Genomic DNA, 13236 nt, shown 5'->3' with positions numbered 1-13236 from the left:
ACAACCTTCAACTTGAAAGCAGCTGTATATGCTCCACGCTTTTGTTTTAAATCCATTAGGGATACCAGTAGTCACACTGCAGTGGTATACTTTTTAACCTAAGTTTAAATTTAAAAAAAGAGTAAGGTACCGTAGTATCAGGGGGGTGTAAATTTTACCACAAAAAACTGTGAAAACTTATTGAGTATAAGCCTAGGGTGGGAAATGCCTTCGGGGGGGCGGGCGGCAGGACTCTGCACATGATGTGCTGGTGTGGCGCTGGAGCGGGTGCCTTCGGGGGGGCGGGCGGCAGGACGCTGCACATGATGTGCTGGTGTGGTGCTGGAGCGGGTGCATGCGGGGGGACAGGCGGCTGGACGCTGCACAGCGTCCGGCTGCCTGTCCCTCTGCATGTGCCCGCTCCAGTGTTGCACCAGCGTATTTATTGTGTGCGGCGTCCTGCCGCCTGTCCCTCTGGGGGTGCCCGCTCCGGCGCTCCCTCGCTATATCGACGTATAACACGCACATATCGGCGTATAACACGCACCCATCTTTTCCCCCTATTTTCAGGGGGAAAAAAGTGCGTGTTATACGCCGATAAATACGGTATTTGATACGGCGGCTCTTACCCCTAATTTTGATGTTGCCACACCTGGGCTTCCCCAGGGGTCTCCCACCTGGGTACTGTCCTGGCCCTCCACTGCTTGGCTTCCAAGTTCGGAGAGGGTTTGGGCAGACCAGTGGGGTATGGTGGCAATATCTTAGGGTTTAGTGTCCCATCAAATGTGGCCTGTAGGGCTGCAAGAGGGGATTACTTCACCAGGCGCAACAGGTGAATTCTATCCAATGCTGGGTTAGGGAAAAAAAAGGGGGAATTAAATGTATAAGTATTGATTGGGGGATATAATGTCCCTGGATAATTTAGGCACTTGGACACAAGTTGGTAGATGTAATCCTAAAATAACTCTATTATTCCTATAAGTGTATCAATTGGGTGGAATATTTTGTGACTAAAGGCACAGAATAATCAAAAAGAAATAGCAATTGGCTGCTTGCTGGTAGCAGAATTTTAAGGAATTTTTAAGGTTTTTTGAAGATATGGTCACAAGCGATAATTGCACCATTTAAGATAATGCCACAAATCATGCGATTGAAGATACACTTAGCACTGGTATTTATCCAGATAATAACGCTTCAGGTGGGCATGGGTGGTTTGTTTGGCACATATGAAATAGATACAGTCAAAGCACAAGTCGCTGTGGATATAAGAGTCTCTGCCCCGCTGCTTGCGGCGGTGGAAGAGCGTTTGTCCAATTTGCTGTATTGTCACCAACTTGTGACAGTTGCCTATTTGCTGGTAGCTGATTTGTAGGGATAAAGTTTACAAGTGATAATTGCACTGTTTAAGGTAACGTTATACGCTGTGTAGTAGCAGATTTAAAGATATAGTTACCAATGGTAATCACACACTTAGTAGCAATACTTTAGGAGAGGCATGGATAGATTGTTGCAAAATTGGAAAAAAATACATTTGGTGTGGAGATCACTCTGTGTAGCGAGCCCGCTACCCCGCTGCTGGCTACAGTACGGGAGCGCCTGTCTGACCTGTTGCCGCTGCCTAGGTTAGCGGCTGACGTGGAACGGTCAGGAGTCCCGTGCAGAGGGATGACCCGCTGGACGCTGTGTGACGGAGACAGAGGTGAGGACTTGTTACCGTCAGAGTCGCTGCTTGGCCGCGCCGGAGCTCGCTGGTGAGCGTGTGGATGGCGGCATGTAGGAGCCGGGGGCTGCCGCTGGTGTGCTTTCTGCTGGTCTCTTCAGAAGGAAAAGGAAGCTCTCTGGAGGGCATATTCTATTTCTATTCTTCTGGAAGATATTTTATCACAATCCGGTCACTATTTTCTGATCAACCTGAGAGGCCATCAGAATTTCCTTTTTTTCAATGGACACTTAGGCATTTCTAACTAAAAATGATCCGCAATATATATGGGAAATCCTTAAATTAAACAGGATCAAGGAGATTATCTCTTAAAACCATCGTTATCATATACTTTAATAGGAGTTACGCAGTTAAGCAGTAGAATTCACCTATAGAAGTCTCTGTGAGACGAAACGCGTTGGGATGTTATCTACTCGTTGTTTTATACTCTTATCCACTGAAGAATAATAAATGAATATTGGAAGAATTCCCTTCTTGCTTCTTTGGATCTGAAAATTGGATATTATATCAGGACTATCTTACATTTGTGTGAAAGGCGCCACTCCACTATTGTGTAGTATCTTGGTTGTTTTATTCCCTTCCCTCAGGGAATTTAGTGGAAAGGCTGCCATAAGTCAAGTCATTACTAATATTTCTACTTTGTGTCATATATCTGAGCATAGCGCGTGTTGGAATATTGGGATTGTTTATATATATATATATATATTATTATTTGTATACATTTGGTCTATATATAATACTTTAACTGACCCGGCATATATTGGGTCACCTAAGTGTCCATCTCCGTGCATTGCTCCGCCCCTCTGGAAACCCCCTTCTGAAAATCCTGCGTTTGCCCCTGCAATCCATATACTGTATATATTCATTCATGTGTTCTAGAAATTCTTTTTATTCCAATTCTGGTCCATCCCAGATAAACAGAAGGTCATCAATATAACTTTTCCAGCCCGTTATATATTTATCTTACGTGTTATTTTTCCATATTTTTCCTTCTCCCAATACACTGAATAAATGTTCGTAAGATGGGGCGAAAGATGTCCCCATGGCTGTCCCCTTGATCTGTTTAAAGAACTTGCCATGGTACCAGAAGAAGTTACTGTATGTTTAACTTACAATTAATAAGGGAGAGATAGTTTACTAATCTCCACAGTCCATACGGCATATGGTCTGAGGCACGGTAAACTGCTATATTACAAAGAAAACAAAATATCACAAAAAATAAAAAAAGAGCTTAACTATTAAGTTGTTATTGCAATTTTTTTCCACAGACAGCTTTGTTTTTATCAATCTATATCACCCAAAGCCCCCATACAGAGCTGCTACATAAGGCACCATTAGAATAAGCTATTTTATTATTTTATACTGATCAGATGCAATGCTTATCATTTTTTCATGAAGTGCAAAATTCTCCTGCTTTCTATGCTTAGTCAGATAGCTCAATGAATGACATCAATGCCACAACCATTAAGATCATGCATTTTGTATAGGTATTAGTGATGGAAGGGGAGGAGGAAGCCTGGAGAGGAGGCCAAAATGACAGGGTGGGCTGATGTCACTAAGCCCTGCCCCCAATCCACAAAAACACTACGATTCATGGGTCTACAGAGAGGGGGCAGGGCTAAATGTCATGAAATCATGCAATCCCATAATTTGTTCTTACAGGAAAAGGGTGGTGCGGGGGCTACGGGGAGCATGCAGGAAACTTGCCAACCTTCCCAGCGGGCCGGGAGGGGGTCCCGATTTCCGGGAGCCTCCCAACCATTCCGGAGGGTATTCAAGTATACACCAGTCTGATTCAGAAAGTGCTGGTTCACAAAGGCAAATGCAGAGGGAAACCCAACAGCCTGGCCAGGGTTATAAAGGGTCGACACAGACAAAATATCTAAGTGGAAGATAGCATACTTTACCATTCACAAGTGCAGTCCACGTGGATGATAAAGTATACAAAAGTTAAAAAGTTAAGAAAACTCATGTAGACCTTCTTATGTGTCAGTCATTGCCACGTTGACCTTTTGCTTGTGTAGTTTAAAACAAGCATTTCCCTTCTACACCTGTGAGCCAGTCCGGCCTTGTTTGTGTGCTTGTTAAACTGAACACTCCATCATTGTACCTGATAGAGGTGCAAGTATAAATATAAACAGGAACATAAACAAATAAAAATAAAAACAAAAATAATATTCTTTATATAAACCAACTACTGAAAAATAAAGTCTTGGTGGAAAACCCAAGTATATATATCCAGGAACATTATATATGTAGTGGTTAGACCTTACTCTATAAATAAATCGGTACTTATGTAGTATCTGGGTGTCTGATTTTGTGATTGTATGCCTTACCTTAAGGCATACAATCAGATGCGATGCGATTCGATGCGATTTTGCATAGGATTCAATGTTAAGAAGGTCCTGTTCATTTCCCCACTATCCAAGTGGGCATAGAGTTGATTTTATATAGCGTGGCGAGCGCAGCGAGCCACCGAGCCCGAAGCGTGGCGAGCGAACGCATATTTCTTAAAAAGTATTCTGTGTCCCCTCACGGGGCTCGCTACGCTCGCCACGCTTCGGGCTCGGTGGCTCGCTATGCTCGCCACAGGTTTATATCCAACTCCATGCCCACTTGGATAATGGGGAAAGGAAAAGGACCCCTTTTTCCCATTGAATTCTATGTTAAAATGGACTCAGACCATTTTAACATTGAATCCTATGGAAAAATCTTGACCATCGCATCGCATACGATTTGGTCGCATGCGATGCGATCCGATCCGATTTCTAAATCGGACGCCCAGATACTACATAAGTACCAATAAATCCTGTTTGCGTCTAGGTATAAATAAATGTACCATTTACTTCCATAATTGTATTATTATATTATTAGTATGTTGTATAATTTTTTATTGATATTTATTTATACCAATGAATGTAATTCATCACACCTTTTTATATATATATTCTTACTTCTACATATTTGTATACTCTATTTACTTTCTATTTTTCTTCTTATTTTTATATTTATTATTATTATTATTCATCATTTTTTCTATTTTTTCTCTCTCTAATTATATTGTCAAAAATTAATTAATTTCTTTCTCACAAATGCGTTATAGTCATAAATATTAATTAAAATTAAAATAAATATAAATGAGGACAGTCCCACTAATTCTCTCTCTCTCAGATCTGGTCATAATATGATAAATACATGTAGATCGCAATATTAGTATGATTTGAATAAAAGTACAAGCAGATACCATGAAGCGATCCATGTATGTAACCCTCACTTAGTATTAACAGGGGCGCTTCCTTTCCTATTGTTACTAAAAATTGGTTCATGAACTCTATATTATGTATAATAACTATACTTGTAACTTATCTATATATATAGAGGTTCTACATATAAAAAGTATCTAATATATTAACACACTGTTTGCAATGTTTATTAACATTTTGTATCATTATTTTATTTGTATTCTAACTACAAAGAAACTGGAATTGTTTCAAGTGATTGTTCAGCTAATTGATTAATGAATTGATTGCATACCTATAAATAAAGTCTCCTCCAAGAGCAGAGTAAAGGTGCCCATACACTAGTAAGATTTATCTTCAGATCTGGCTGGTTGAAACAAAAACATGGTTATGGATGAGTGACAGTTTGTCAGTTTTCCAGCATTTCCAAGCAAATGGTCAACTGTCATTTGCTCTCATCCATAACCATGTTTTTGTTCCAAACAGCCAGATCTGAAGATAAATCTGCGTGTGCATGGCCACCTTTACTTGTCTTGAAAAAGTTCCCAGACTACCACGGGGACGAAACGCGTTGACGTCATCACTCTATGCGGATTGGAAACCCATTCAGCAAAACTTCCAGCCTGACTCAAAGCTGAAGCGCAGCTCACCCCACGCTGCCGGCAATCAGCTGTTCCACGCTGACCACGAACTAAGCCCCAGCACAGGTACACCATCCGGCTCCCCGCTGATCTCCCAGCCCAAATTACAGCTGAAGTGCAGCTTCCACGCTGCCGGCCATCAGCTGTTTCCACCGACCGCTCGCCACGCTACAGCGGGGGTCAATCATCCGGCTTCCCATTTGGGCAGAGGACCGCTCTTACCACCAACTCACCCCGTGTGCCGCTGCGGCCAGGACGGTGACTCCGTCACTGACTACAGGCGGACTACACACCGGCTTGTTGCCGAGAAGGGTGAACGCCAGGTCTGTAAGGTACACCACCTCCCCGAAAAACAACTGGGACTATTTGCCAGGACCTCACGTAAATTAGCACGGAGAGAGTGCTACTTCAAAAGGGTGAGCATAATATACAAAACCTGTGACTGCAAAAATACCTTCCTGTGCTATTATTATTATAAACATCGGTCAGCCCATATATATTTTTTCATACTTCTCCATATTTTTTGTGCACATATTGGACTTTCCATACTGGTACCATTAAATCATCATTATATGCATATTATCGCAAACTCCTATTCATCAATGAAAGATTGCTGAACTTTTTAAATTTACTACAAATCGGGATTCCAATTCAACTTTGATTTGCTATATATTTGATCTTTTATTATTTTTTATATACTGTATAAATTGTGTATTTATATGTTTATTTTTATATAAAGTTTATAACAGCAACAGTGTGTCAATCATTCAATTTCTCCAGCCGAATATTCTGTGTTTCTAGTAATATCATTCAGCAGCGCAAACTCACTTCAACTCCCTCCATTTTTTAGTTTCTTTCAACGTGAGTCTAGGCGGACTCACAGAAGCGTTTGCAGTAGCTGAATTACTTATTTATTATTTGTAATATATAAATTCAATCAAGCTACCGAGCGCCAGGTACTGTGTCTAGGAGAGGATTTCTTTAGCTCTACTCCGAAACACAAAATCCCATTGCTCCATCATTGTACCTGACAGAGAATCCGGTAAGTGGATATGTCTCATGTACTGTATTATATAAACACGCACCCACAAGCCCAAATGTATACTTTCACAGTGGTGGGCCATGCTTCAATAGTCCCCGTGCTCGGATGGCCATTGTTACACTAACATCACCATTGCTCAGCTAACTTGTTTCCATGCTGCTTCTGGTCAGCAACCACCAGCCTTGGGGAGGGCCAAAGGCAGAGTAGGTATGGTGGCTTAGGTACAGGTAGAAAGAGAGGGGTCAGAGGAACACATGGGGAAAGGAGGTCAGAGGAGCATATGAAGAGGAAGGTCAGAGGAACACATGGGGAGGAAGTGGCTAGAAGTAAACATGGAGAGGGGGGTTAAAGGCATGCTTTGGGGAGATCAGAGGCACACATGGGGAGGTAGAAGGCAGAGGCACTATTGGGGAGCGGTCAGAGGCCTGCGTCTAAATATTTTCACTATTTCTTTCACTATTTTTAGGGCCTCATTTGTCTACTTTACTAGTGTCATCACTGGGATAATAGACATGAAACATACAATAATAATTAATAATATCCCTGATGAATTAAGGGCAATAAGGTAAGTGAGAGCAGAGGGGGAGGAGACTGGAGGGAATCCCAAGTGAATGGAGACAGAAAGGTAGAGATTTCAAAACCTCTACTACACAAACAAAGTGATTTTCCACGGTAACATCATAGAAATCAGTGATGATAGTTTAGATTCTGAAATGAAGGCAAATGAATTGTGCTGAAATTCCAAATGAGTTTCTAAGATGTATTGCATAATAATATTTCCACAAGTGGGCTCCTAGTAAGAATAGAACATTTTAATCTGGGAGGTTTATCTAGCCAGACACATTTAGTTATTGCTTTCTGCAACCCCTGTAATTATAACGTTCTGTGACGCAATGAGAAAATTAAATATTTGATTATTTTCTCTTAATGCAAATTATAGGTCCCAGTAGAATGAGAATTTTCCTTATCTTTGCGCTTCAAATATTTCTGACCTTCAGGCGTGGAGAATGTATGCAATATTTTGGTTTGGCATGGTGGCCTCCTTTAAGATAAGTGTCTTACCAAGAAAGGGCCTTTCACTGGGGGGGCTGCATACACATAGGGCCTAATTCAGAGTTTATTGCAGGACAAATTTGTTTTTAAAATGAGCAAAACCATGCTGCACTGCAGATGTGGTAGAGATAACATGTGCAGAGAGTTAAGGCCCCCATACACTAGGGCGACTTGTCCTTAGGACAAGTCGCCCCCGACTTCCCCCTGAGCTTCCCCGGCTGCTCCCCGGGGGAGCTTGATTAGAATGGCACTTGATGTGCCATTTTTTACATGTGATAAATCGTCTCGATTTATCACATGTAAAAAACCCGGGGAGCAGGGGGGGGGGGGGGGCTAAGAGGTGGGAGCTGGTGGGAGCAGGGGGGCTGGGGACGCTGTGGGGGACACTTCTGTGCGGCGAGAAGGTAGAGGGAGCAGGGGGGGCTGGAGACGCTGCGGGGGACACGTCTGTGTCCCCCGCTGCTGGGGACGCTGCGGGGGACAGCGTCTGTGCGGCGAGAAGGTAGAGGGAGCAGGGGGGGGGCTGGAGACGCTGCGGGGGACACAGGCTGCATAGAGCCGGGCAGGGGGAGCCGGCCGGGAGCTGTCAGTAATGAATAAAAAAAAAAAGCCCATACAATGAATGGGCAGCCTGTGATTGGCTGAGCGCTCTCTCAGCCAGTCAGCAATTGGCTGAGAGAGCGCTCAGCAGCCAATCACAGGCTGCCCATTCATTGTATGGGCTTTTTTTTTTTATTCATTACTGACAGCTCCCGGCCGGCTCCCCCTGCACGTCTCTATGCAGCCTGTGTCCCCCGCAGCGTCTCCAACCCCCCCTGCTCCCTCTACCTTCTCGCCGCACAGACGCTGTCCCCAGCAGCGGGGGACACAGACGTGTCCCCCGCAGCGTCCCCAGCCCCCCCTGCTCCCTCCACCGCCGCGCCGCCCCACTAGGTCCCAAGTCGGGTGGTCGGACGTGCAGCAGGTCCGACCACCCGACGCAGATCCGATGCGCACGGGACCGCGCATCGGATCTGAGGGGACATCAAAACTAGTCGATTTTGGTCCGATTTCGGCCAGATCCGACTGATCTGGCTGAAATCTGACCAAAATCGGCTAGTGTATGGGGGCCTTTAGATTTGGGGTTATTTTGTCTCTGTGCAGGGCAAATATTTGCTGCTTTATTTTTACACTGCAATTTAGATTTTAGTTTGAACATACCTCACCGATATCTAACTCTACCTGCACATGTTACATCTGCCCCACCTGCAGTGCAGCATGGTTTTGCTCATTTTGAACACATTTGTCCTGCGATCAAGTCTGAATTAGGCTCATAGTCCGGTGGACTGGATGCCGGCGGTCAGAGGACCGACAGTGGCACGGCCAGGCACAGGCAGGAAGTAAAGAGCAGTAAAGAGAGTAAGAGACTTTTAATCCAATGCATACTGTGCAGGTGTTTGTTGGGATCATTTGGTCAACAGTCCTTATGTCGACACTGTTGGGTCGACATGCTGGAAGGTTGACAGGCGTCTAGGTCAACATAAAAGAAGGTCGACAAGAGTCTAGGTCAACATGGCAGAAGGTTGACATGCGTCTAGGTCGACAGGGGACAAGGTCGACAGGTGTCTAAATCGACGTGGCTAAGGTCGACATAGGGTTTTTCACTGTTGTTTTTTTACCTGAATGTTGACACAGTCGACATGGACACTGTTTTAAGTGCACCGCGTCCCCTCAAATGGCTCGCTGCGCTCGCCATGCTTTGGTCACGGTGTTTTTTATTCACCCACCACACCCTGGTGGATGGTAGGGCATGAAATACCGCCTGTCGGCACATGTTAGCTCAAGAAACTGTGAAAAAACCCATGTCGACCTAACGCATTTGTCATAGTGTTTCTTCTAGGAACCAAAAGGGGCAGGGCGCAGGAGGGGCTGACCAGGCATGCCAACGTCACTAAAGGGGGGCGTGCCCGGGCCGGCGCGCTACAAATGGAGGCATGCCCGGGCCGGCGCGTCACAAATGGGGGAGTGCCCGGGCCGGCGCGTCACTGAAGGGGCCGTGCCCGGGCCGCGCGTCACTGAAGGGGGCGTGCCCGGGGCGCGCGTCACTGAAGGGGGCGTGCCCGGCCGTAACTACGTCCCCGAGCTGCCGGGAAAGCGCCTTGCACCGCAATCTATGGCAGCGCTCGGCTTCACCGGTGCACTCCGGCGGGCAGGCAGCAGGCTGTTTTAGCGGGGCGCTGCTAGAGGGGCAGGGCGCATTCTGCCCTTTAAAAATCGGGCAGGGCGCAGCGCCCCGCTAAAACAGCCTAGCGGGAACACTATGTCAACCTAGACAGCTGTCGACCTTGTCCCCTGTCAACCTAGACTCATGACGACCTTCTGCCATGTTGACCTAGACACCTGTCGACCTTCTAGCATGTCGACCCAATAGTGTCGTCCTAATGACTGTCGACCATCTTACGCTGCTCTGCCGCGAATGGGAGAAGCCGGGCAGCGTCTGAGCGTATGCTCAGACGCTGCCCGGCATTAGACTGCACATTTGGGGGCCAAATCCCGGGATCCCGATAAATATCTCCTATATATTTGGCTACATCTGTCACTCAAAGTGGGTGTCTGTGTCTATAACGCTCTGTTCCTGGACTTTCCTCTTAATGTGTGATTGCCTTCATCTGTGCTGAACACCTTTCTGAGAAATTAACCTGTTTAAAACAGGTGATGGCAATCATACATTAAGGGGAAGTCTAGAAACAGAGCATTGTGTCCCTCCTGGAGAGGGTCATGTTGGGAGGTATGTGACAGAGAACCAGCCCAGTGAGCCCACAGACAGTGCCAGACACCCACTGCCTTCCCATGTTGCCCAGCACTGCTACTCCATAGCCACCAGGTGAGCGCCCCCCTCCCGCGATTTGCGGCAAAATTCCCCCCCCGCGCGCCCCCCTCCCGCGATTCGCGGCAAAAACACCCGCTCCCCCGCGACCCCCCCTACCGCGATTCGCAGCAAAAACACCCCCGCGACCCCCCCTCCCGCGATTCGCTGCAAAAAGAACCCCCCCCACGACCCCTCCCGCAATTCGCGGCATAACCACCACCCCGCGCCCCCCCCCCTCCCGCGAATCGCGGCAAACCCTCCCCCGTGACCCCCCCCCCCCCGATTCGCGGAAAAAACACCCCCCCCGCGACCTCCCTCCCGCGATTCGCGGCAAAAAGAACCCCCCCGCGACCCCCCCTTGCACGATTGGCGGCACCCCCCCTGCGACCCCCCTCCCGCGATTCGTGGCACCCCCCCCCCTCCCCGCAATTCGCAGCAGCCCCAGGATTAAATGGCACATGCAAAACACTGACATGGCTATGGTCGACAATGAAAAAGGTTGACATGAGTTTTTGAAGATTTATTTTTAATTTTTTTTTAATTTTTTCATATTCATTGTCATGTGTCGACATGGACACCAATGAAGTGGCACACTTATGTCAACATTTACATGTGTTGACCTTTCTGTGTTGATTTTTTCTTGTGGCGATTCGCGTCACCCCCCCCCCGCAACCCCCCCTCCCGCGATTCGCGGCACCCCCCGTGACCCCCCACCTCCCGCAATTCGCGGCAACCCCCCACCGGAACCCCTGTGAACCCCGCCCTCCCGCGATTCGCGGCACCCACCCCCGCGACCCCCCCTCCCGCAATTCGCGGCACCCCCCCGTGATTCGCAGCAGCTCCAGAATTAAATTGCACATGGAAAACACTGACATGGCTATGGTCGACAATGAAAAAGGTTGACATGAGTTTTTGAAGTTTTTTTGTCATTTTTTGAATATTTTCATATTCATTCTCATGTGTCGACATGGACACCAATGAAGTGCCACACTTATGTCAACATTTACATGTGTTGACCTTTCTGTGTTGATTTTTTCTTGTGGCGATTTGCGTCACACCCCCCCCCCCACCCCACCCCCCCCCCACAACCCCCACTCCCGCGATTCACGGCACACACACACACACCTCCCCCGCGATTCTCGGCACCCCACCCCGTGACCCCCCCTCCCGTGATTCACGGCACACCCCCGCGACCTCCCTCCCATGATTCGCCGCAACCCCCGCCCCTTAACCCCCCCTCCCGCGATTCGCGGCACCCACCCCCGCGACCCTCCCCTCCCGCAATTCGCGGCACCCCCCCCCCCGCGATTCGTGGCAGCTCCAGAATGAAATTGCACATGGAAAACACTGACACGGCTATGGTCGACAATGAAAAAGGTTGACATGAGTTTTTGAAGTTTTTTTTTTCATTTTTTGAATGTTTTCATATTCATTCTCATGTGTCGACATGGACACCGATGAAGTGTCACACTTATGTCAACATTTACATGTGTTGACCTTTCTGTGTTGATTTTTTCTTGTGGCGATTCGCGTCACACCCCCCCACCCCCCCCGCAACCCCCACTCCCGCGATTCACGGCACACACACACCCCCCCCGCGATTCTCGGCACCCCACCCCGTGACCCCCCCTCCCGTGATTCACGGCACACCCCCCGCGACCCCCCCTACCATGATTCGCCGCAACCCCCGTAACCCCCCTCCCGCGATTTGCGGCAACCCACCCCGCGACCCCCCTCCCGCGATTCTCTGCAATCCCTCCCCTCCCGCGATTCGCAGCATCCACCCCCCCACAACCCCCCCTCCTGCAATTCGCGGCACCCCCACGACCCCCCCTCCTGAAATTCGCGGCACCCTCTGCGACCGCTCTCCCCCGCGATTCGCGGACACCTAAGTTGCAATACAGGGCATCTTTCATACAATTCTAACCATATTTCTCATATACAAACGTTCACAAATTAAGGGGGCGCAGCCCCTTACGACGGTGTGAAGAGCGCCCGTAGGGCGCGATGAATCACCTAGTATATATATATATAGATAAATATTAATTCTTCCACACCACTAATGGATTGTTTAAAAACAACCTGTGACCTGGGTGCTCCTCTGACCTTTGTGTGCGCTGGCCGGGTATTGTGCTGCTGCCGCCTGCCGCCTGCTGCTGCGCTGCCGCCCATCGGATCCAACCCAGCAGCAATCCTGCGCGCTGCTGGGATGGCTGGATCACGTGGGCAGAGCCAGAGCAGGAAGCCTGGCTGTCTCTGTCTGGACCGCGGGAGCAGCTGCATGCGCACCAGCCCTCCCGCGGCCATTTTGACTGTGGACCAGCTCGAGGCCGGCCGCGGCCATCTTTAAACAGGGCAAAGTACACGGAGATGCTGCGGCCGGCCCTGTTAAGGAGGGAGGGCGGCCCTTTGCCCTAAAATTATGCCGGCCCACCGGGAAACAGCCCGGTTTCCCGGTGGGCCAATCCGCCCCTGGTGGCACCCCGGTCATCAGAAACCTGACAAGGGCTGGGTAAGTGTAATTAACCGCTCCCTCAACTGAAAGGATAGGGAAAGTACTTAACTGGGGGTATGAAAAGTTACCCTCTCTCCCCTACTTACCATCCCCCCCATGCTGAAAAGGGCATATACTGCTCTGTTTGAAAACGGACATACAGCGAACTGTAAATGAGCAAAGCAAAGCAGTAACATACAGTACTGTAAAAAGACGACAC

The 13236-nt window shown here is 47.9% G+C and overlaps 1 pseudogene; it reads right to left on the bottom strand.

Annotated features, from left to right (window-relative positions):
* Nucleotides 1–619: 619 nt before the first annotated feature.
* LOC146011715 (5S ribosomal RNA) lies at nucleotides 620–738 on the bottom strand (annotated as a pseudogene).
* Nucleotides 739–13236: the final 12498 nt, after the last annotated feature.

Source organism: Crinia signifera, chromosome 6 (genome assembly GCF_055691185.1).
Source record: "Crinia signifera chromosome 6, ASM5569118v1, whole genome shotgun sequence".
Classification (NCBI taxonomy): Eukaryota; Metazoa; Chordata; class Amphibia; order Anura; family Myobatrachidae; genus Crinia; species Crinia signifera.
Note: the sequence above shows the minus strand (reverse complement) of the source record. Positions and strands in the feature narration are given on the sequence as shown.